This window comes from Talpa occidentalis, unplaced genomic scaffold, assembly GCF_014898055.3.
Source record: "Talpa occidentalis isolate TD23 unplaced genomic scaffold, MPIMG_talOcc4v2.1 talOcc4.6, whole genome shotgun sequence".
In the NCBI taxonomy this organism is placed as follows: domain Eukaryota; kingdom Metazoa; phylum Chordata; class Mammalia; order Eulipotyphla; family Talpidae; genus Talpa; species Talpa occidentalis.
In genome coordinates, this window is record NW_023604972.1 from 71,693,997 (window position 1) to 71,707,325 (window position 13,329).

Here is a 13,329-nt window from a genome sequence, read left to right on the forward strand (position 1 = left end):
GTAACCTCTTCTTCAGACTCAGTTAAGTGCTTTTGGCTACAAGTAAGAGAAAATCTAATTGAAAATGCCATAAAAATGAGATGTTTAGCACCACACATAAGGAGTCTAGTGACAGCCACTTCCTAGTTTAAGTCTGTGATTCAATGATGTTACCAAGAGCCCAGTTTCTTTGTGTTTTTGTTTGTTGACATCCTCTTCTGAAGTTAGTTGATCTACAGTCTGTCCCCTTGTAGCTGCAAGATGGCATCACAGAGCCCTGCATCATTTCTCACAGAATAGCCCCCAGGGAAGGACAGAGGCTGCTCCTTCTTGCATCATATAGACAATGGACTTCATTGACTAGAACGCTACGAGGGCCCTGTCTCACTTGCTGTATACCTAGAAGTGTTGGAGAGCCAGGCATTAGTAAATATTAGCTACGTCTTCCAAAACAGCCTTTCCTAGAAGTCCCAAGCCTTTTATATCTTTGACCAGAATGGGGTCACGTGATCACAACTAAATGAAAGCCTGATCCAGGAGAAATGGAATCACTTTCAACACTCTGGGACAAAGAAGCATTTGAGTCAGCAGGTAAGGAAAGGAGTTGACCCGAGGTAAACAACCGTACCCTCCCCTTGCTATTTGACAATACCTCTGAGTCAATTAGAAAGGTCTCCATAGGCGGGTTTCCTTTTAGATTAAGAAAGTAATGGCTTCCATAAGTTAGCACCTTAGTCACTGACAGTTCCTTAATCACTGTGGTAGGATCAGACCAAAATAGATCCTATAATGGGTACCATTAAGGATTTTACCTTCATTCCTGAGGCTTTGAGGGATGAATGATGAATTTTAGACAATGGGAAAAGCTCTGGTTTGCTAGTTTTTCCTGAGAAATCAATTCAAGCAAACACCCAAACAGGAAGTTTTTGAAAGAAACCAATTAGTTCCCTTATTCAGAGTTAATGAAGACAATTGAAATCAGAAGTTTCTTCCTCCTTTCCTTTCTCTCCACCCATCCATCCCTCTCATAAAGTAAAACAGCATAAAGTGCTGTTATCCTGTTTTGCTGTGGTTTGGGGTCTCAGATGTTTATGATTCCATGCCAGCATGGGGGCAGTTTAAGTGAATGGTTGAAAGGGGTAGGGGAGAATTGCCACAGATGGTTGAAATTCCAGAAAAGTCAGCTACAGTCCCCCACCAAGATTAAAATTGCTATATTTCTGGGTGGGTGCAAACCTGGAATCTTGTTACCTATATCCTTCTTGAAAGAAAAAATACTGTATTGGAAGAGGGGCCCAAAGTGTAGTACCAACCCCAAAACAGGCGTGTGTGTGCGTGTGTGTGTGTGCATGTGTGTGTGTTACATATGGCAATTTGAAACAGTTAAACATATGAAGAATGTTTTTCATTCACAGATGGTTTTTTAAAAAAAGGCATTTATTTTTTCATATAACACATTCCCGGAATTTAGAGCCAACCGCCTCCAGGGAGGGTCACAAATTCACTCGGTGCCCCTGAAGACTTGGGTTTATGTTTGAAGGTCTGCTTCAGCTGAAAGATGAGTAAAACTGTGGTTAAGTCAGACATTCCCTGGTGGCTTCGGGGGCCTAGGGGCACTGGTTATTTCAACAAGGCTATATGAAAAAGTCCAGTTCGTAACATTTGCTTCAGATGGATCCACCTGTTTGAGACAGCCAAAGGAACAAAATTTATCCACTGGGCTAAATCCCTCCCATGGCACTTAGCTCACGCCTGGTGCTGCAGCTCTTCTGGGAGGGCTTGTGGGGCTGCAGCGAGAGGAAGGAGGTGGCTTTCCTGTGGCAACTACTCTGTCCTTTTTGCCAGCGAATAAAACATTTCTGCTTTCCAAGGGTTTTTCCTGCTGCTATGAGAACAAATTGGGATCCAGAGTATCCAATCAAGCACCACAGCTCCGCACGACTTGCAAAGACAATTATTCCATTGGGGCTTTTGACAGTGGGAAAGGAGAGTTAATTAAATCTCATTGTAAAATTAAGTAGCAGAATTATATATTTTAGAACTAATGCAATTATCCCTTATCTTGGGGTGTTGTAAATTCTTTGTGTCTGTGATGTAATATCAGAAATTTTTCTTGCTTTCTAGAACTCAAAGGGTTTTAGACATCACATAGTAGAACAACTTCTTTTACAAAGATGAGAACAGACCCAGAGAGGTGGTGTAACAGACTAAAGCCTACCAGTCTCCTGACTCAAACTGGTTCCCTTAAGTCAATGATTTGCGTTTTGCACAGAGATGAAGCCTACAGCATGTATAGGTGTCAAAATAGCCTCTGAAAATTTCGTAGAAAGGCTCCATGCTAGAAACAAACACAAGCCTTCCACTGAGTCTGACACAGCCAAGTTTTCTGTCAACATCGATCATTGTTTCTTAAGTCAGGCACCAAATGAACTAGCAGTGGGGTGGAGTTTAGTGACCTTGTTGGTGGTGCCTCTTGAGAGGCACCGAGAACTGAGAGATCCAGAGTCCTTAGGTGTAGACTCAAGGGGAACACTGGGATCCCAGAACTTTCTGTCAGTTCTCAACTCTCTGGTACTTTGTCCCATGAATTCAAGCCTCCTTGGTCTCTCTGAAGTCTGAACTTCTCCACCTAGCAAGGTTGTAGGCTTTTGGGATCCATGACCCTGGACTGGAACCTGGAGACTGTCCAGGAAGTAGGCTGTGGCATCCATTGGCTCACCTGGGGATTCTCCAGAGAAACAGAACCAACAGTCTGCATGTATATACACACACACGCATATGAACATACATATACATACACATAAATAAGTACAAATACATATGCATTTACAAGAGGTTTGTTATAAGGAATTGATTCAAGCTATTATGAAGGCTAAGTCCCTAGATCTGCGGTCTGCAAACTGGAAACCCAGGAAAACCAATGGTACAGTTCTGGTCTAAAGCTTACTGGCTCTAGCCCTGGAGCCAGTGCTTTAGTTCAAGCCTGAAAACAAGGGAAAATGATGTCCTGGCTCTCTCTAAGGCAGTCGGCAGGAGGAATTCCCTTTTACTCACAGGAGGGTCAGCCTTTTTTGTTCTCCCAGGCCTTTGACTGATTGGGCGAGGCCCACCAACATGAGGGAGAGCAATTTGCCTTTCTCGGTCTATTGATTTATATGTTAACCTCATCTAGAAACATCCTCATGCACATCTAGAAAAATGCCCAGTCTTTGCTGTTTGTTATTATTTCTTCCTTTTTCTTACTGTTTTTGTTTAAGGTAAGAGAGAAAATTTAGTTTTTCTTATTCTGTCATGGCTAAAAGCAGAGGACTGGCAGCCTCATTGTTATTTTGAAATGTCCTGTCAAACTACCTCCCCCTGAAGCTACCATTTTGCACTCTAAGCAGCAATGAAGGAGAGCTCCTCTTTCTGAGTCTTACCAACAGAATGTCTTGCCAGCTTTTGGCTTTGTATCAGTCTTATAGGGAGAAATGGTATCTGTGTGTCTAGTTTTGCTCTTTTCTTGGTAATGAGTGACACTGAAATCCTAAACATGTTTTGCATTTATTTATTTTTCTATAAATTTATCATGTCTTTTGCTCATTTTTCTATCTTGGGTGGTTAGTCCCTAACTTTTCTAGGTGTTCTTTATAGAGAGAAATAAATATTGTCTATGTGTGAGTTGCAATTATTTTTCACTTTGACTTTATGCTATTTTGGAATGGGGAAGATTTTGTTTGTTATGAATGTACCTGAATTTACCAGTCTCGTCCTTTTTAATTCTAAATTTTTAGTTACAATTAGAGGGGACTTTCCTACACCAAGATTATAAAAGCATCCTCCCCCATGTTCCTTCCTAGTATTTTTGTGGTTTTATTTTTCACATTTAAATCTTTAATCTTGGGTATAGTATAATGAATGTTTCCAATTTCATCCTTTAGACTTGACATGCCCAGTATGAAAGGTCTATCTTTATCATATACTAAATTCTACCTGCATTTTATTCTTCTCCTATAATTTCTATTCTGTTTCAGAGGTCTGGCTTTTTAGATGATGGCACAACACTATTTAAATATTCAGACTTTTTATTATTGTCTGATATCTAGTAGGTCTGGACTCTAACTTCCCTGCTCTGGCCAAGTGCTCTTTAGAAATTTCAAGTTATTTTGATTGTTTATTTTTCCGAATTAAACTTTAAAATCAGCTTGTTTCTGTAAAAAGGAGCTGTTGTACTTTTACTGAAGTCATGTTAAATTTATGTCTTAACTTATGGAGAATTGAGATAAATATGACGAAAAGACTTGCAATCAAGGACATCTTAGGACCCTTCATTTGTGAAAGGTCTTGAGGGATGCTATTGGTTTCTGACCACTGCCCTCCAGGTTCACAGTGAGCTCTCTGGACAGAATTGACTGTGATTTACTCAAAGGTTGAAAAACCCAGAATTCCGGAGCTGGAGTAGATCAAGTGTTTTAGGGTGTTCTGGTAGGAATTCTACCGACGTCATTACTAATAACGTGGAACATACAATAATTCACAACTTGTATGTTATTCTAAATGACACCTCCACTTGGCTCAGCGAAAATCTTTCACTACTTTTGGATAAGGCTGGCCTTCTGGAAAATTATGAAGTGATCAACTTTTGGCAACCTCATCCTTCCTGTTTTCCATCATTTCCCCTAACACAGCATTCCCTCCATGTCCTTAAGGCACTACGCCTGCTATCTGTACTAACCCCATGTTCTCTCCTATTTTCCTTAATCAAAATCCATTGTTAGGAAAGAATCTGATATCTGGCATTTACACCTTAATAGGAAGGGATGGAAAGAAGGACTGTATTTATTTCAAAGAATTTTGAGGGAAATTGGAGGAGGCAGACAAAGGAGCCTTCAGGTGTCCCTGGATTATTACCAGATCCACCTGCACCTTTCCACGCCAGGCTTTCAGGCTAAGGGGACCGTGCAGAACCCAGGAGATGCTCTTGTCATTCTTTTCTACATTCTGAGAGGAATCTGGAGATAACATACGTGATTTCAATGTGACCACAAATTACAGGGAGGCTTCCAGAAGGAATACATTTTCCTTATCTGCCAAGGTCCGGCTATGTGCATCCGAAACCAGAGCGTTCCCCCATAAGCCAGAAGTGGTGTGATTAGAAGCAAAAATATGAAGTGTATTACATGCAACTTCTCTCATAACACATGCAAAGTAATCAATCTTACCCTCTGGCAGCCACACCAGGGAATCTGTCTTTCCCTTTTTATTTATTGACTTGCCCTTGGCCAGCTCTTAACATATTTGTTTTTGTCATTCCAAGGTTTTTGCTTAAAATTCAGCCAGTCTTGTTTCCTTCCTGGGATATACAAGGTTCATCTGTCAGCTTCTCTCAACATTACTGACTGACTCCCAGGCCATATTGTAAAATAAAGCCCGCTTTATTATGATTTACTGACACGGAGTCTTTTCAGCTCAACTGTTCAATGTTTTAATGAGCAGAGTATCTCCCCCTTGGACTCGGGCCCTTTCTAACTTCAGATGGAGGGTCTGAGTCCACAGCTCCTCAGAGCCTGCCTTCTGGGGGCCCTGTTACCGGGGACCTGGCAAGAAAGCCTTGATGTGCCTCAGGCTCCATTCTCTGCTGCTACCGCTTTGGAATGGAAACTATGCCCACCTCAAAACACTACATTTGAGCAGTTAAAAAACCTCAGAGCTTCAACCTCAGTGTAAGGGGAGCCTTTGGAACAAATGTGAAAGGAATGTGAGCTTACTGAAGTCCCCGAATGTGCAACACTGCGAGCTGAGAACTGCACTTCATTTTTAAACACCTCGCAGAGTTACTGCGCTTCAAGAACTAACTGCAGTGCACCGTATTAAAGGCCCCAGTTCCCTCTGACAGGACTTCTTTTCTCTAAGCTTCAAAATTTAAACAAATCTGGAAGTGAGAGTTAGAGGAAGCTCTTTTGACCACAGGAGACACTCTTCCCTCATCATAACCGCCCATTCCTCCTCCCACCTGCCATTCTCTCTCTGGCAGGCCATCTCTAGTTTTATCTCTGCACTTTTATTAAGCTTCACATCACAAACCAAGTGTGCAAGAGTTGTGAGCCTTTTATTTTTCTTTATCTCTGGTTAATTTTATCGTAATCTCTGCTGAGGTGGAGGGAACTTACCCTTCATTAATCCACGATTCCACCTTACCTTTTTCTCTGCAGTGTTCTCTGTCAAGGGCTTGGAGAGCGCACAGGGGCATGGTGGGAGGAGGGAACACTTTTGGTCCTTGGGGCATCTGCCACCCAGGTTTCTGCTTCCCTCCTAGACTCACAGCACAACCATTTCACTCCCAGTGTTGGCTGGCCTGATTTTAGAAAGCATCTTGGGTCTGCCGATTTCTACAGAAGACAGGATCAAAAGACTCTCCTACCCAGACTGTCTCACCATTTGTCATCTTAGGGATCCTTCCTTTTTCTCTTTCTCTGTCCAGGGAACTTTTCCTAGTCTCAGGAGTAAAGGGCAGAGAGGAACACATTTCTTTATTTTCTTTATCAAATTCACAGTTCTCAAACTTTTTGTCACTTCCTATCCTGAGGATACCCAAGGGGCCCAAGCCTTTGCAAGACAAAAGCCAGGAACACAATTTTGGTCTCCACCCTATATAACATTCTGCCCTTGAAGCAATGACTGAAATGATCCACATGCTTGAGTGGGTACAAAATATTTTGATTAATGTTTCAAGAAATTTTATTTTGCCACAGGATAAAATAGTTTAATAAACAAAAATCTCTCCCCAGATGGTCCTTTTGATGCAACTCCTAATGTCTGCTTGCTCAGGGTGAAGAATAGCCGCATATCAGGGTGAAGGCCCTAGACAAACTCCCTGAATTTCTGCAGGAGTTTTTCAAAACGCTTGTTTTTTGGCATACAAATGTTATTTCCTACTTTTTGAAATAGTTGTGGTCTAACATCCTGGCTCAAGTAAAAGAATCCAGGCACTCTCTAGCGCACCACGGCATGATTCCAGCATGATCTGTCTTGTCCAGAGCTGGTCCCAGAGGCTCCTGTATGTCCTTAGGGCAAAATTTACATGAAAATGGGGGGTGTGGCCCTCAATATGATTTCTCTTTTCACTAACATCTTTTCTAAGTTATTTTCCTTAAAAATTTTCCCATTTAGAATTTAATACTTCCTTTACTATTTTTTATATGCATAGGTTTTCAGCATATTGTCAGTTAAGATTCAAGTAAATGGAATACATTTAGACTTTCCTTTTTAATTACAATCTCCTTTTACTTATGCTGGGTCCAGGAATCCCATTTTAAAAGGAATCATTCTTTTCATTACACCAATTGAAAATAAAACCATTGATTATCCTAATTGGAAATAAAATTAGCTATTGAATTTTTTTAAGTGACCCATGTTAAATACAAAGAAGAAAGTTATTTTGGAATTCCTAAAGGTAATACAAAAACAAATCACTGTTGAGGCTCAATATTATTTTTTTTTTAAGATTTATTTATTTATTTATACAAGCACTGGGTACAGTCAGAAGCACGGGAGGGTGAGAGAGAATTCACCAGAGCCAGAGCAGGGAGCAGAACAGGCAGACTGATGAAGTACACTGCTGAGGGGAGCTGCCGTCGTGGCAAGATAGGTCTACACGCCATGTGGGACCCTTGCCGGAAGCCGGGAATCGAACCAGCGCTGCAGAGGCTGCAGGCAGCTTTGCAGCCCAGTGCTCAGCCGCTGTGCCACCAGGGAGGCCCTGTTGAGCTCAATATTATACGGAAAGTACATAAAGACAAAAATCCACACACATGTGCGAACACCTATAAATATACAGAAATACCCAAGAGTGGAATAGTATAGAGATAAGAAGTGGGCATATCTGAAACAGAAAAGAGAATAGGGGGCCTCTCTGATAGCATGAAGGGTTAAGATGCAACCTATGAAACAATCCGCAGCCTCTACAGCACAAGTTCGATCCCCAGCTGGCCAGGGAGCAACCCATATGGTGCAGCAGACCTCTCCTGACTCGCCTGCTGCTCCCCTCAGCAGTGCACTTCAGTCAATCTGCCTATTCTATTCCCCACTCTGTCTCTGGTAAATCCTCTCTCACACACACACCACCCCCCACCCCCGCACCTGTGGCCTGTACCACAGCTCCTGTATGCATAAATAAAAATAAATCTTTAAAAAATAGAAAAGAAAAGAGAATGGTGCCTTGGAGGAAATAAAAAAGAGTAAATGAACATATGAAGGTGTCTGCTATATCCCCGGTATTTCTCAAGCCTGTGCTGAAGACATTGTTACCTCCCTTTGCACAAGGGACACCACAGGTCAGAGGGTTATGTAGCTGGTCCAAGGTTACATCTACTTAGCCACTGAGCTGGGCTCTGAATCTAGGTCTTTGGACTGCACAACTACTTCCTTTCACCACACCACCCAGTTGTGGTCACAGAACACTGATATAGGTTTCTAGGTATATTTGCTTTGTGTTTTTCATACTTACAAAAATCCATGCCAAAGGACTGGCTCGTGAGAATACAATGGAAAGAGGCAGTGATATGTTCTTAAATATACTATATCCACTTCACACATTGAAACAAGGTTGACTACAACAAATCTTGTTGAAGATATTGATTTGATCACTGCAGTCTTTCAAGATATGATCTAGGTCTTTAGCAAGAGCTATACTACTTTTGCAATCCATTGAGTGGTGACAAGAGTTCACTTCACACCATCACAAATTTCCCATGAGAACTAACAAAAGCTTGCAGCTTGGTAACATGTGGAAAAGTGCAATATTCTACTCACAAAGTAACAGTAATATGTCACCAATGCATGGTCTGGTAATAAATTCTGTGGGTAGTATAAGTGAAGTGGGGTTGGGCGGGGTAAGTCTTCATACAGAGAACGTATTGTGAGCTTATAAGTAGCAGGAGGTATTGCGTTTCTCACAACAGATTCACTCTGCTACTCAGTCTACAAATTTGTGGTCTGAACACCTTTATTTCTCTGTCTTCAACACATGACTGGAACTCAGACTTTTTATTTTTAAAATCAGTTTTATAAGGATCGCTCATTGACAATACTTTAGGTCCCTTAGGAAAGAAATAAAATTTAATAAGTCTGATTTTCTTAAGATCTAATCCCTTGTATAAAATACTTGATAAAATATGCAATCCTTTACAACCAGTGCCTTAATAACTAACAAGATTTTTCTTTCCTCTTCAAAGAAACAAGTAAAAAAATTTAGATGATCCATGTCCAAACCAAACAGGACCATTCTTTACAAACATTTCCTTTTATTTTCTGTTTATTAGAGCAGCTCCTTCCTCTTTTCTAATTAATCAGTATATTGATTTTCAAACCGGGAAATTATTTAAAGATTGTCATTATCTAGGAATGGGAACAAGAACTAGTAAATCTAGTATATATGATTAACCAGCTACTCATCCTCTTTCAGAAAAGCTATTTTGCGATAATTTTTTTTTTCTTCAAGGTACATTATTTATTCTTCCAAGTCACAAGGAAGAAATCAAATATCCCAGGGACTTTGGAAAGTTCTAAGTAAATGCTCTAATTCACCTAGAATTCCAATTTTAAATAAAATTCAATGCTTTGAAACAATAACTGTGCTCCCCCAGAGATAACCTGAGACAATCTCAGGTAGAAGGAGGAGCCTGGGTTCTTGCATGAGGAGGTTCCCAGAGCTGGAACCACCACCCCTAACCAGGTGCTCCTCAGTGAGGTGCTTGGCCTCAATGAGCCTGGATTCCCTGCATAAAAACTTCGATCAATAAGCCTCTGATTGCATGGAGTCAAACATGGGAATATTTGAAAGTCTTCTCTATATGCTGAAAGTAAGAAGTTTTTTTAAAAAAACATATGAAACATATTTAAAATGTTACATTTTTACAAGAGAGCAGTTTCCTTAAACTGCACTTTATTTGCCCTCATAGGGAATTTCAACATTAATAGTTAAACAAGCTTTTATATACTTAGGCATGCAGCTACTACCACCTTTTTGAATAAAAGTAATATGAATTGTTTTCCAATCAAACAGTAGACTCCACCCTACCCCCTTTTTATATACCTCACCAAGAAGATTTGCTGCTTGGGAGAGTCACTTATTTAACATTCTCTCAGTACTACCTGTAACTCAGGGCCCTTTTATGAAGAAACTTTTAAGTACTCATTATTTCACTAATTGTTGGAGGGCAAGGACTGTATTTATGTCTCTAACAACCAGCACAGTTCTTGACACAGGGAAATTTCATCAAATATTGGATGAACTTGGTGAAGTGAATAGAACTGGATGACAAATGCTATTGATGGCATATGATGATAAAGGGAGGAGCTTGACCTTGAGCTTCAGGCATTGAATGGAAAGTCCTGGACTGGGCAGAGCAGCGATCTCTCATCAGAAGACAACAAGCCAGCAGTGGCTGGGTGTGTGTCTGTGGTGTGTAAAGGCAGTGTGCATTTCTGTTTCCTCTGGAGAGTGCATGTGTTTTTATATTTGTGTAAATGTATAGCTAGAGATGATGCTAAATGAAAAGTATATAGGTCCGAATTTTTTTTTTTTTAAACTCAATGTTGTTTTATTTTTTATTTATTTTTTTATTTTTATTTTTTTTTATAGAGGCATATTATTTATTTATTTGTTTGTTTGTTTGTTTTGTTTATACATGCACTGGGTACAGTCAGAAGCGCGGGAGGGTGAGAGAATTCACCAGAGCCAGAGCGGGGTGCAGAGCAGGCAGAAGGACCGAAGTACACTGCTGAGGGGAGCAGCGGGCGGCAGGAGAGGTCTGCGCACCATGTGGGACCCTCCTCCGGTGGCCGGGGAGCAGCCGGGGATCGAACCGGCACCGCAGAGGCCGCGGGCAGCTTCGCAACCCAGCGCTCAACTGCTGCGCCACCGGGGAGGCCCTATAGGTCCGAATTTTGATGGCTAGTCCATTTATATGTTTTCAGTAAAATCTGTTCCTAAAAAAATTCAAGAGCCTCTTGTCTAGAAAAAGTTAATCTAACTTGTCTTTTCGTTCTGACTTTGTAATTTGACTTTTCAAATCAAAATGTAATTTTACCATCTTACTGAATCATAGAACAAGTTATAGATGAAGAAAAAAATAGTCTATTTGTAAATATATTAGTGTGTTTCCTTTCATTCAGATGCCTCCTTGGTTTTAATTGGGTCAAACACTAAGGACAGCATTGGGTTTGTGGGAAAAAGCCAAGTAGTCCTTTTCAATTACTTGTTGCCATATCCTCAAACAATGCACCAACCATGGAAATGTTCAAAATATCTTTCCTTCTGTCTGATTTCACTTTAGTCAATCCAAATTTGGCAACACTGCTTTCTGAAATATTTTTGATTGTAGAGCAGTTGGTGATTTTAATAATTTAGTGTAGAGGAGAGAATGAAGAGAAAGAAATTGGAATTTAAAACACAATGGCAAAAAAGTTAATTTAAAATGATGTTTGGTTAAAAAAAAAAAAGATTCCCTTTGTGGTCCTGCTGTGTAATTGAACGGATTAAAGGAGCTGACGGGAACTTCACGGGTGTCTGGGGTGTCTCAGTAGAGGTCTCTGGGGTCAGCCCTCAGCCCCTGTGCCTCATGTTAAACAAGTTTGTCAATTTTCCATCAGATTGATTTTTCTCACAGGTCTGAAGGCTTTGTCTTATTTCACCTTATTTCCACAGGGGTTCTTAGCATTGGAAACTTCCATTTACTTTAGTTTCAGATTGTGAAGAATGATTTTTATCTCTGAGAGATAATCAAAGCAGAAACCTCTGGAATTGGAACGCCCTGTTTAATGTGTGGACATTCCTTTAAATGACTTTTGATCTTCTGTGTACCTTTAGTTCTTTGGAAAGCATTTAACACGAGCTATCTACCATTTTCTTTCATTGTTATTTTTCTATTGGAATGATCTCCCTTTAAGGATACATCATGTTTGTCTCGTTTATCTAGAGTTGTTTCCTGCATTTGACTTTTTCAAATATCCATTTATAACAGTGGTTTTGTAGATTAGAATGGTAGCTGCCCCTTTCAAGACAAGCTGTTAAATAACTATGGACAGAACCCAGAGAGACCGCAGTGAAACGCAGACTTACTAATACATAGGAGCTGCTCTCTCTGGTCCACTGACATTTGTAAGAACTCGAACATGGAGTGAAGACTCTAGCTCTTGGCTTTTATGTTTAGTTCCCTCATGTTAAACATTGGCTTTCTCAGGGTTTCTTTTTTTCCAAGTCGTGTTCTGTTAGTTCCAAAAAAGAAAAACCACTTTTACTCCAATTAAAAAAAAGTTCCTTAAAATGACTTTTAATCTTCTGATTTCTTTTTTAGTTCTTTGGAAAGCGTATAAGAAAAACACGACATTTACATAAGCAGAATCAATTATGTCTTCCATCGCTGTCCTTACACGTGCTTGACTATTTCTTATTTAAATAGGAAACCATAAAAATACACTCATCCCGCATTTCTGTTTTCTTAAACTTTCAAACACTATCTTCACATATGTGACCTCACTTGCTTCTCCCTACACTGCTGTAAACGAGGGGAAGTGGGTGTTTTGCTCCCCCATTTACAGATGCAGGTGTGTGTCCCTCCCTGAGATGTAGCTGTGCATGTAGAGTTGGATCTAGAGCGCAGGCCTTCAGACGCCTTGGCTTCTGCCCCTTTTCCTGCATTCTACTGCTTGGAAAAACTCATCAGACACTCAGACTCCTCAAAACGATCCCCTGGCAATTTTCCTTTCAAATAAAAAAAAAAAAGGGAAACAGTTACTTCATTCTCAAGACTACAATCACTTCATCACATTAATGAGAAAAATCATTTCCAGACTCTTGACAATTAGATAGCAGTGAATAAATGTACCCGGTTCTCCTTCCTATCTGCTAATTTATAGTTGTTTGCATATCAATACCCAAGGCCAACTGGAGGAGGGGGCAAAACAGGTGTCCGGAATGTCTGAAATTCTACTGTTCTAGCATTTATTTCTTTGCCTACATTTGTCTTACTGGAAATGCAAATATGTCTTAGATTATCATGAAATATTAATTGAAATTTTACTATGTGCTAGTCTTTGTGACTGAAGATACAAATCATAGTAACATATATTGAACTCTTAGTACCACCAGACGCCATGCTGAACACTTACACATTTCATTTAATCATCAAAAAATCCAATGGGCATGTTCTATTATTATCTTCCTTTTACGGATAAAGCAAGTGAGGCTTAAGTGGTTAACAAAACTTGTCCACGACTCACAATTAAGTAAAGAGGTAGGGTCAGGATTTTGGATCCTGATCCTTTCTTTTAAATGCTCATGGTCTAGGAATCACTTTTCCTACCTGTGAG